The sequence below is a fragment of the Hyla sarda genome, chromosome 6, assembly GCF_029499605.1.
Source record: "Hyla sarda isolate aHylSar1 chromosome 6, aHylSar1.hap1, whole genome shotgun sequence".
NCBI lineage: Eukaryota > Metazoa > Chordata > Amphibia > Anura > Hylidae > Hyla > Hyla sarda.
In genome coordinates, this window is record NC_079194.1 from 21707599 (window position 1) to 21718992 (window position 11394).

At 49.4% G+C, this 11394-nt stretch overlaps 1 protein-coding gene across 2 annotated transcripts in view; it reads right to left on the reverse strand.

Annotated features, from left to right (window-relative positions):
• The window catches only part of LOC130275389 (dimethylaniline monooxygenase [N-oxide-forming] 2-like), an 83341-nt gene extending 73658 nt beyond the window's left edge, over nucleotides 1-9683 (reverse strand). The window contains exon 1 of one of the 2 annotated variants that reach the window (XM_056523277.1): nucleotides 9575-9683. The gene's annotated coding sequence lies outside the window, so the exon portion shown is untranslated. Of the gene's footprint in view, nucleotides 1-9460; nucleotides 9480-9574 lie in introns of those variants that run through there. The other variant, XM_056523279.1, reaches the window with a different exon arrangement.
• Between the last annotated feature and the right edge of the window lie 1711 nt (nucleotides 9684-11394).

Sequence of the window (11394 nt, forward strand, 5' to 3'; positions counted from 1 at the left end):
AGCTGCCACTGGTTCACATTGAAGTTACACAGGGGAGTACCCCTATCCACTTGGATCATCAAGAAATCGGCGCTGCCGTTCTTTGTTCGTACAATCGGTCCTACATATGGAGGGTGGAATTCCAACTTGTGGCAGTGTCACAAATCAGACTATTTTGTGGGATACCGTTCTGATGCTGCAGCTCAAGGAGGGTGTGCTTTGCGGTGTACGAGTGACTGTAGTGCATGCATAGTTTCCTTCCCATTGTTACGATGTCTTGTAAATTGGGGGAACACTTCAGGAACTGCTTCACAACCAGATTGAACACGTGTGCCATGCAGGGCGCATGGCTTCGCCTTCCCAGTCGCAGCACATGAAAGATGTTGTCAATCACCATGGTTCCCATTTCCAGTTTTCGTGGAGTAAGCCATGCTCCGATTTCTTTACAAATGACTTTTAGCAGTTCCTCCCCTGTGTGACTCTTTTCGCAAAGGCAAAACATGTGAAGAACAGCGTGACACCGCCGTGCCCTGCACAGATGGTATGCTGAAGGGCTACTGAGACTTATATGGGCAGTGGAAGCTGAGGATACGGTGAAGAATGAGGAGGCGGAGTAGCACTCTGTCACAGGACCAAGGGGCTGAGAGCGTGTAGGAGGAAGCGGTGTGACCTGTCCAAGTTGGGGTTGTGGCTGTGCAGGAACCACCTTCACCCAGTGAGCCGTAAAGGACATGTATTGTCCCTGATTGTATTTTAAGCTCCAGACGTCGGTTGCTGCCGTGCACTTTGGTACACACCGAGAGGCTCAAGGACTGGCCCACCTTCTCTTCCACAAAATTGTGCAGGGCTGGTACTGCCTTCTTCGCAAAGAAATGACAGCTTGGGACTCTCCACCTCAGCTCGGCACAAGCCATTAGTTCTCTGAAAGATGCAGAGTCCACCACTTGAAAAGGGAAGGACTGCAGCACGAGCAACTTAGACAGGAGCACATTCAGCTTCTGCGCCGTTGGATGAGTGGGCACATACTGTTGTCTCTTGGACATGACTTCACCAATGGATTGTTGGCGGAATGGCTGACTAAAAGTAGGAGGAGCAGGAGCATCTGGATCGACAGAAGGAGGGTATGACACACAGCTCCCTTCGGCTGAGGTGGTGGAGCCTTGGCTGGCTGAAAGAGGGAGTGGATGGCCACTGGGTGATGCAGTAGGTTGGACCACTACATTGGAGCCACGGTTCTCCCAGGCCGCTTTATGGTGGCAAAGCATATGTTGATGCAGGGCCATGGTGCCAACACTGGGACCCTGGCCACGCTTCACCTTCTGCTGACATATCTTGCATGTGGCTATGTGAACCTCCTCTGGATGCTTGATGAAAAACTGCCACACTGATTTTCCCACCAACAGTCCGCACTAATTGACTGCTACTGCCGCCATCTCTAGGAACCACTGTTCCCGTACCTCCCAGGAAGGCAGGCTGCCGCGAACCAGGTGGTCACCCCAGGGCACGTTTGGCTCCAGAATATCCACTTCTGCCACCATGCTGACTGCCAACCATGCTACCTCATTGCTGGCTCAGCTGCTGCCTCACGGGCAACCTGCAACTCTCTTCTCCTGATGATGATGATGATGATGATGATGATACCCGGCTCCCAATTGCGATCAGCTTCCTCATCATCATCATCAACAAGTGTCTGCACGTCACTGATGTCCTTCTCAGGTTCCTCAACAGTGCCTGCTTCAGGACCCTGAACCCTGGCAACACCGCCTCCCACGTCACTCTCCTGATCACTACTTGCACGCCTAGCGGAGGAAGCGGAGGATGTCTCCTCCACTTCTTGGCTGGGCCGTAGCTACTGACTGTCCTCTATTAGATCGTCCTCAGTGAATAGTGAAGCTGAACCCACAGCATAAGATACTTTTGTAGGGAAAGGAACAGCATAGGACAGAGGCAATGGGAGGACAGGGACTGCTCCCCGGCCATGCCAACTGAGGATTGTGTCTGAGGAACCCACCGACTGTTGACTGGGGGTGTCAGATGTCACTTGTGATGAAGTGGATGACTGTGTTAACCAATCGACGACAGCAGATGGGTTGCTGGTTGAGACACAACCGCTAGCTGATAACGGGAGCTCAGGCCTCACTGCGCCCACTGCTCACTGCGACTCCTGTTGCCACTCGCCCCTAGTCTGCTGACACCTCTGCCTGAAGGATTTAGGCCTCTGTCACTTCTCTGTGCACATCCTGGCACTTCTTTGCCTGACATACTTAGTGCGTATATGAGGGGAGTACAATACGCTTCACTAAGCTTAAAACAGTATTTGTCTAGAACAGCACTTTTAGCTGGCCTTTCACAGTATCTAGGCCCTTGACAGATTAACAGGTACAAAATAGTACATTACTTCGATGTAGGTATGTGGTATGCACTGATGAGGGCAGAAAAATGCTCTACAGTACACTTAAAAAAGTATCTGAGTCCACACCAGCCGGTGAGTACTTTTTCCTGGACTTTCACAGTATGTAGGCGCTTAACAGATTAACAGGTACAAAATGATACACTACTTAGATGTACGTATGCGGTATGCACTGTTGAGGGAAGAAAAATGCGCTATACTACACCTAAAAACTCTATTTTTGTAAAACACAAGGCGGTGATTACTTTTGGCTGTCCTTTCACAGTATGTAGTCCCTTGACAGATTAACAGGTACAAAATGATACACTACTTAGATGTACGTATGCGGTGTGCACTGTTGTGGGAAGAAAAATGCGCTACAGTACCCTTAAAAAAAATATTTTTGTAAAACACCAGCAGTACACAACAGTGCTGCAGCCAAAAAAAGCTGTGAACTAAACACAAAATTGCACTCTGTCAAAGACTATTAGGAATGGACTGCTGGGTGTTATACTGTCTACAGACTAGTATATCCAGCAGATTTTTTTTTTTTGGAACAAAGACACAAAGAATTGCGCTGAAAAATTATTCCTGCCTCCTCTGCTAAGGTTTATGAAGTTGATACAGCTTGTTGAAATGTATGAGGCAACACACAGCTATCTGCTCCTCTCTGTAATACTATGCTGAAGAAAGTGACTGGGAGGTTCATGCCTGCAGCTGCAGTAAAAATCCTTTTTAGTGAAAAAAACAATGCTCTCCGTCCACGAGAACGCAGATGTTACTAGGAGGATGTTAAACACCGCTGGAATGCTCTTTTTTCTGCTGTAACACACACAGGACATCTGTCCTATCACTCTGCAGTGTAATGAATGAAGTGACTGGCTGCAATATGGCTGCCGATTATATAGGGCTGTGACATCACAGGGGTGACTGGCTGCTGATAGGCTGCATCCTGCATGTGATTCAAGGTCATCCCGCCTACTTCCCTTCCTGCCTTGCCTTCCCAGCGTCCCTTGCCCCATGTACTGACATGTGGATCCGCCATTTTAGATGCCCTGGAGCCTGGGCCACTGTAAAATGGAGTTTAATGAAGCGATTTGTGCAATAGAATTGTGACAATATTCGCATTCACATTCATAGAATATTTCCTGAAATTCGTAACAAATTTGGGTTCGTCAGCTTTGATTCACTCATCTCTAGTCCTCATACCATCCAGAACATAATCCTGTCCGGCTGCAGCATCATCTACGTCCAAGCCAAAGTACAGGCAGGGACAGAGTCCAAGAGGTGAACGTGGGACTAGAACTTATCTGTGCCCACTCCTGTTCTATCATGTGGATGTTACTGTGACACCTACCTAAACAATGAACAGATAAATTCCCCGCCCCTTTATGGCATCTAGAAACCCTATTGGCAATGGCCTCTTTCAGGAAGATATTCTCCACGCCTCAGGGATGATTTGAGAAAAATGCTATAGAGAATAGGGGGTTGACTTGGCCTCAAAATTCTCCAGCTCTCAATCTCATCAAGCACCTGTGGGATATGCTGAGAAAAAACTCCAATACATGGAGGCCACACCTCACAACTTGAATGATCTGCTACTAACATGTTGGTGCCATGTTTGGATAGGGGATAAGATATTGTGGTGTCCCAGTACCGTATAGCATCCAGTACCTAGTGTAGAGGTCCTCAAAGTCAGAGTAACTATGTTCAGGTAGGGTTCCTCAGGTGGGACAGCTCCTAGTCGCCTCTCCCTAAGTCTAACTTTAATGTTCATAAATGTATATATTAATAATTATAGCTATATTGTATAGAAATGTATAGAAATGTAAAGTACTTACCTTGTTCGGCGTTGCAGGACCTTCGGTCATGTGACTATTGTTACGCCTAGCGCTCCGGGTCCCCGCTCCTCCCCGGAGCGCTCACGGCGTCTTTCTCCCTGCAGCTCCCCGGTCAGTCCCGCTGACCGGGAGCGCTGCTCTGTCATGGCCGTTGGGGATGCGATTCGCACAGCGGGACGCGCCCGCTCGCGAATCGCATCCCAGGTCACTTACCCGTTCCCGTCCCCTGCTGTCATGTGCTGGCGCGCGCGGCTCCGCTCTCTAGGGCGCGCGCGCGCCAGCTCCCTGAGACTTAAAGGGCCAGTGCACCAATGATTGGTGCCTGGCCCAATTAGCTTAATTGGCTTCCACCTGGTCCCTGACTATATCTATCCTCCTCCCATGCACTTCCTTGCCGGATCTTGTTGCCCTTGTGCCTAGTGAAAGCGTTTTGTGTGTTTAAAGCCTGTGTACCAGAACTTCTGCTATCTCCCCTGACTACGAACCTTGCCGCCTGCCCCCGACCTTCTGCTACGTCCGACTTTGCTTCTGCCTACTCCCTTGTACCTCGCCTATCTTCAGCAGCCAGAGAGGTGAGCCGTTGCTAGTGGATACGACCTGGTCACTACCGCCGCAGCAAGTCCATCCCGCTTTGCGGCGGGCTCTGGTGAAAACCAGTAGTGTCTTAGAACCGGTCCACTAGCACGGTCCTCGCTATCCCTCTCTGGCACAGAGGATCCACCTCCTGCCAGCCGGCATCGTGACAGTAGATCCGGCCATGGATCCCGCTGAAGTTCCTCTGCCAGTTGTCGCTGACCTCCCTACGCTGGTCACCCAGCAAGCTCGTCAGATCGCCCAACAAGATCACCAGCTGTCGTACTTGACCACCATGACACAGCAACTCCAGTCACAACTACAGCAAGTACAGTCACAGCTACAGCAGCAACAACCATCTCCTCCGCCAGCTCCTGCACCTCTTCCGCAGCGAGTGGCCACTCCTAGCCTCCGCCTGTCCTTGCCGGACAAATTTAATGGGGACTCTAAGTTTTGCCGTGGCTTTCTTTCGCAATGTTCCCTGCACATGGAGATGATGTCGGACCAGTTTCCTACTGAAAGGTCTAAGGTGGCTTTCGTAGTCAGCCTTCTGTCTGGAAAAGCTCTGTCATGGGCCACACCGCTCTGGGACCGCAATGACCCCGTCACTGCCTCTGTACACTCCTTCTTCTCGGAAATTCGAAGTGTCTTTGAGGAACCTGCCCGAGCCTCTTCTGCTGAGACTGCCCTGCTGAACCTGGTCCAGGGTAATTCCTCCGTTGGCGAGTACGCCATACAATTCCGTACTCTTGCCTCTGAACTATCCTGGAATAATGAGGCTCTCTGCGCGACCTTTAAAAAAGGCCTATCCAGCAACATTAAAGATGTTCTGGCCGCACGAGAGACTCCTGCTAACCTGCATGAACTCATTCATCTAGCCACTCGCATTGACATGCGTTTTTCTGAGAGGCATCAAGAGCTCCGCCAGGAAAAAGACTTAGATCTCTGGACACCTCTCCCACAGTCTCCTCTGCAATCTGCGCCTAGGCCTCCCGCCGAGGAGGCCATGCAAGTGGATCGGTCTCGCCTGACCCTGGAAGAGAGGAATCGCCGTAAGGAAGAGAATCTTTGTCTGTACTGTGCCAGTACTGAACATTTTTTGGTGGATTGCCCAATCCGTCCTCCACGTCTGGGAAACGCACGCTCGCACCCAGCTCTCGTGGGTGTGGCGTCTCTTGATGCTAAGTCGGCTTCTCCACGTCTCACGGTGCCTGTTCGGATTTCTACTTCAGCCAGCTCTTCCCTCTCAGCCGTGGCCTGCCTGGACTCTGGAGCTTCTGGGAATTTTATTCGGGAGTCCTTAGTGAATAAATTCCGCATTCCGGTGACCCGTCTTGTCAAGCCACTCCACGTTTCCGCGGTCAACGGAGCCAAGTTGGATTGCACCGTGCGTTTCCGCACGGAGCCCCTCCTAATGTGCATCGGACCTCATCACGAGGAAATTGTATTTTTGGTCCTTCCTAATTGCACTTCTGAAGTTCTCCTTGGACTACCCTGGCTTCAACACCATTCCCCAACCCTGGATTGGTCCACTGGGGAGATCAAGAGTTGGGGCCCCTCTTGTTCCAAGGACTGCCTTCAACCGGTTCCCAGTACTCCCTGCCGTGACCCTGTGGTTCCTCCTGTATCCGGTCCCCCTAAGGTCATTAAGGACTCTGCCTGCCACAGGAAATGCCTCTCCCCCCCTCCCAGTCCCATCAGGCAAGCCCCTGTGTCCCCGCATGGCCCTCGTCCTGGTGTCACACTGCCCCGTGCCAGGTCTCGCCCTCTGCCCTCTCTCCCCATTCCTACTCCTGCTGTTCTGCCTGCCGTTGAGGAATCCCTCCATCCTTTCCCGGTGTCCTCATCCCAGGGGAGGCAGTTACCGGATAAAGAGAAGGGGAGACCTAAGGGGGGGGGTACTGTTACGCCTAGCGCTCCGGGTCCCCGCTCCTCCCCGGAGCGCTCACGGCGTCTTTCTCCCTGCAGCTCCCCGGTCAGTCCCGCTGACCGGGAGCGCTGCTCTGTCATGGCCGTTGGGGATGCGATTCGCACAGCGGGACGCGCCCGCTCGCGAATCGCATCCCAGGTCACTTACCCGTTCCCGTCCCCTGCTGTCATGTGCTGGCGCGCGCGGCTCCGCTCTCTAGGGCGCGCGCGCGCCAGCTCCCTGAGACTTAAAGGGCCAGTGCACCAATGATTGGTGCCTGGCCCAATTAGCTTAATTGGCTTCCACCTGGTCCCTGACTATATCTATCCTCCTCCCATGCACTTCCTTGCCGGATCTTGTTGCCCTTGTGCCTAGTGAAAGCGTTTTGTGTGTTTAAAGCCTGTGTACCAGAACTTCTGCTATCTCCCCTGACTACGAACCTTGCCGCCTGCCCCCGACCTTCTGCTACGTCCGACTTTGCTTCTGCCTACTCCCTTGTACCTCGCCTATCTTCAGCAGCCAGAGAGGTGAGCCGTTGCTAGTGGATACGACCTGGTCACTACCGCCGCAGCAAGTCCATCCCGCTTTGCGGCGGGCTCTGGTGAAAACCAGTAGTGTCTTAGAACCGGTCCACTAGCACGGTCCTCGCTATCCCTCTCTGGCACAGAGGATCCACCTCCTGCCAGCCGGCATCGTGACAACTATGCTAGTAACCTCTATGGTATGTTGCAGGACCTTAGGAGGTCCTTGGGTCACGTGTTACCCACAAATATCTGTAAAGGTGATTGACATCCGTTTGGACCAATTAGCGTTAGTCCAGCCCCTGCCCATATAAGGGAGCTGCGTCCAATTATTGCTCTCTTGGGTTGCTGCTCTCATGGATGCCGGACTAACAGGACGGTGCTATGCAACTTTCAAAGACACGCTAGGCCTCAAAACCTACGGCCTCAGCAGCACCAAAAATCGGGAGTTTTACTCTAATTCCTGCTAATGCTAGCATGACTATTGGACCGAAACTAATTCCCCTAAATCCAGTGGAACAGTGCAATAGACTAAAGACTTTTAAAGCTAAAGTCCCAACCATTGTCAATCTCCAAAAGGAAGCTGTTGTATTGATAAGAGACTGTTACGTTAATGAAGTGTACAGAAAATCTTCAGTAAAGTTAACGCTGTTTACAGAAGCTTTCCGGTTGTGGACAATCCATTATTACTCACTACCTCAAAACTATTATCATCTACCTCCCTTTCGTTCCTGGGAAGGGCCCTATCGTTCCCCCTGGCGTCACGAATAGCAAGGGTTAACAAGCACCGTTTAATACCCGCACAGCTACACTCCCCATACCCTACATCCCCCAAGCTACCACAATATCTAGGGGTGTAGTACCCCTTTAACTTTAGCCATGTTTAAATGTAGCCTAATACACACATTTAGGTGCACTACTGTGGTAGATGTAGACGGTAACATATGAATAACCCTCTAAATTATGTTAAAATTGAGACATTAGCCAGAATATCCTTATATGAAGGACATACCTGAGCCCGCACACCAACGCCAAGGTTTCTCAAGTTGCACGGGACCTTATGGGCAATACCAAGGGCCAGTGGGCAATTACAGTGGCATTAGGTTGGACTCACAGCCTCTTCCCAGTTCACTCCAGTGTGGCTGGGCACACATACAATGGAAGGAGGAAGGCTATGAGCCCCACCCAAGTTGCCGGCGTCACAGGTGCACCAAAATGCTGTCTATATTAGTGATTAAGGTGCATTATATTTGGAGTTTATACACCTCCAAGTAAAGTTTTGAACAACAAGAAAAAAACGTGGTTTCAAATGGCAGGAAATGCTCAATCCCAAATGCAGTTGTGCATTTATACTGGGGGAGCAGATCCTGCCCTTGTAGTCCATTGCTAAGGGCAATCCCCAGCATAAATGTATACAATGGAGGATGCCTGCAGCGGACTACAAGTGCCACAATTTTGAGGGTTAGTCACATGTCACTGTCTACATACAATAGTGCACCTAAATGTATGAATTACTCTATATGTTATACATCCGCACCTTTCTTCTGGTGTAGGATGCCATTGTGGCACTTGTAGTCCGCTGCAGGCATCCTCCATTGTATGCATTTTTATGCTGGGGATTGCCATTAGCAACAGACCACAAGTGCAGGATCTGATCCCCCAGCAAAGATGCACAACTGCATTTGGGGTTAAAGGGGTAATCTGGCCCTGAGACATCTTGTGCCCTATCCAAAGGATAGGGAATAAGATGTCTCACTATGGGGGTCCCACTGCTGGGGACCCCGGCAATCTTGTATTCGCCAAACAGCCAGGTGGCAATCACGGGGCCGGAGTGATGTCACGACTCCGCCCCCGTGTGGCGTCACCCCCCCGCCCCCGCTATGCAAGTCTATGGGAGGATACGTGACGGCCATCACGCCCCCTCCCATAGACTTGCATGCAGGGGGTGACATCACACAGGGGCGTAGTCGTGACGTCACGATACTCCGGCCCCATGGTCGCCACCCGGCTGTTTGTGAGCTGGCACCGTGACGTGCAGCTCAAACAGGTGGGTGGCGAATACAAGATTGCGGGGGTCCCCAGTGGTCAGACATCTTATGCCCTATCCTTTGGAGTACACCTTTAATCATTTCCTGCCATTTGAAACCACGTTTTTTTAAATGTAGCCTAATAATATGATCACCGAGTGTTATAGATGAGAGCAAAAAGGGGATATCTATATTATATAAACCGTATGTCTGATGTTTACTTGGAGGTAGGTAAGGGGAAGGTGTTATCCTTGCAGAGAGCATGACGTGTGGAGAATTTAGCCCTCCACTAAGAACTCTGGGAAGTGAATATGCAAAGCAGCTCATTAACATACCACGGGTCCTGATGACATTCCCTTAGATTCACAGGGGGAGATTTGTCAAAACCTGTGCAGAGGAAGAGTGGTGCAGTTGCCCATAGCAACCAATCAGATTGCTTCTTTCATTTTCCACAGGCCTCTAAAGAGGCCTGTGGAAAATGAAAGAAGCGATCTGATTGGTTGCTATGGGCAACTGCACCACTCTTCCTCTGCACAGGTTTTGATAAATCTCCCCCACAGTATCTCCTCACTATGGAGTCTGGCTACCTGACCGGGATATTGCCAAGCTAGACTCTTTCCAAAAGGAAAGATTTAACCTAATCTTCAGATAAGCCTCTCACACAGCAAAGCTAGATCAATCCTGCTCTGTCCTGATCAGGGACAAAAACACCCAAACTGTCTGCAGATTGGGTTAAAGAGTACTCCGCTGGAAATGTTTTATTTTATTTTATTTTTTTTAAATCAACTTGTGCCAGAAAGTTAAACAGATTTGTAAATGACTTCTATTTAAAAAAAAATCTTAATCCTTCTAGTACTTAAAAGCTGCTGTATGCTCCACAGGAAGTGATTTTCTTTTTGAATTTCCTTTCTGTCTGACCACAGTGCTCTCTGCTGACACCTCTGTCCATTTCAGGAGCTGTGCAGAGTAGGAGCAGATCCCCAATAGCAAACCTATCCTGCTCTGGACAGTTCCTGACATGGACAGAGTTGTCAGCAGAGAGCACTGTGGTCAGGCAGTAAGGAAATTCAAAAAGAAAAGCACTTCCTGTGGAGCATACAGCAGCTGATAAGTACTGGAAGGATTAAGATTTTTAAATAGAAGAAATTTACAAATCTGTTTAGCTTTCTGTCATCAGTTGATGTTTTCCAGTGGAGTACCCCTTCAAATCTTTCCTTTTGGAAAGGTGTCTAGCTTGGCAAAATCCCGGTCAGGTAGCCAGACTCCATTGTGACTACATCCTCTAATTCTAAGGGAATGTCACCAGGATCGGCAGCATATTAATGAGCTGCTTTGTTTATTTACAGTGAACGATTCTTATCTGATGTGGACACAGGACTATGTCAACTAGTGGACAACTACATAAACATCCCTGTCCCGTTACTTCTAAATTTACACAGTGCAACCACTTCCCACCAATCTCCTACGTGTTTTGGCGTTTATATTTAAATCCAGAACCAGATGTTTTCTTTAGACAATATTGTTAGGAAATTGGTACAAGATAAAACAGAAGGGTCATGTGAGGAGACGTCCAAATAATGACTTAGTTGTTTGCAGGGCACTAAGGATGATGGAGAAAATACCTACCCTGGGCCTTTCCAGGGTAGAGTTTGTACTAAATTACTGGCTGCTAATCGGTTAATTTAATATGGACACATTGGTCCTGATTTACTATGAGTGTTGTTGTTTTTTTTTTTTCAAATTCAAGGTTTATTGAAAGTTTTCTTACAGGAAACATGAAAGTCAAAACGACAAATAAGACAATGTCCAGTATAACCAGGTATTCAGAGAAACAGTTACATAGGGTCGGCATTTATCAAAATGGTGGAAGTCGAATCTGTTAGAGCACGTCAGGTCGATGGAGTGGAGTAGAGACGTAGTACTGGATACTGCTGGGGCAGCATATACATTAAGTCGGTCCACCAGTAATAAGTAAGCAACTGAGACAATGTAAAAACATAACAATACTGAACTGGTAAATAACAAAGATAGGGAATGGGGATGAAAGGGAAAAAGGGAAAAAAGAAGGCATGAGGAAGAAGATAGTTGGGGGGGGTTGAGAGAAGCGAAGACGGGGAGGGGAATGGGAGGGGGGAAATCAATAAGGGTAGAGAGT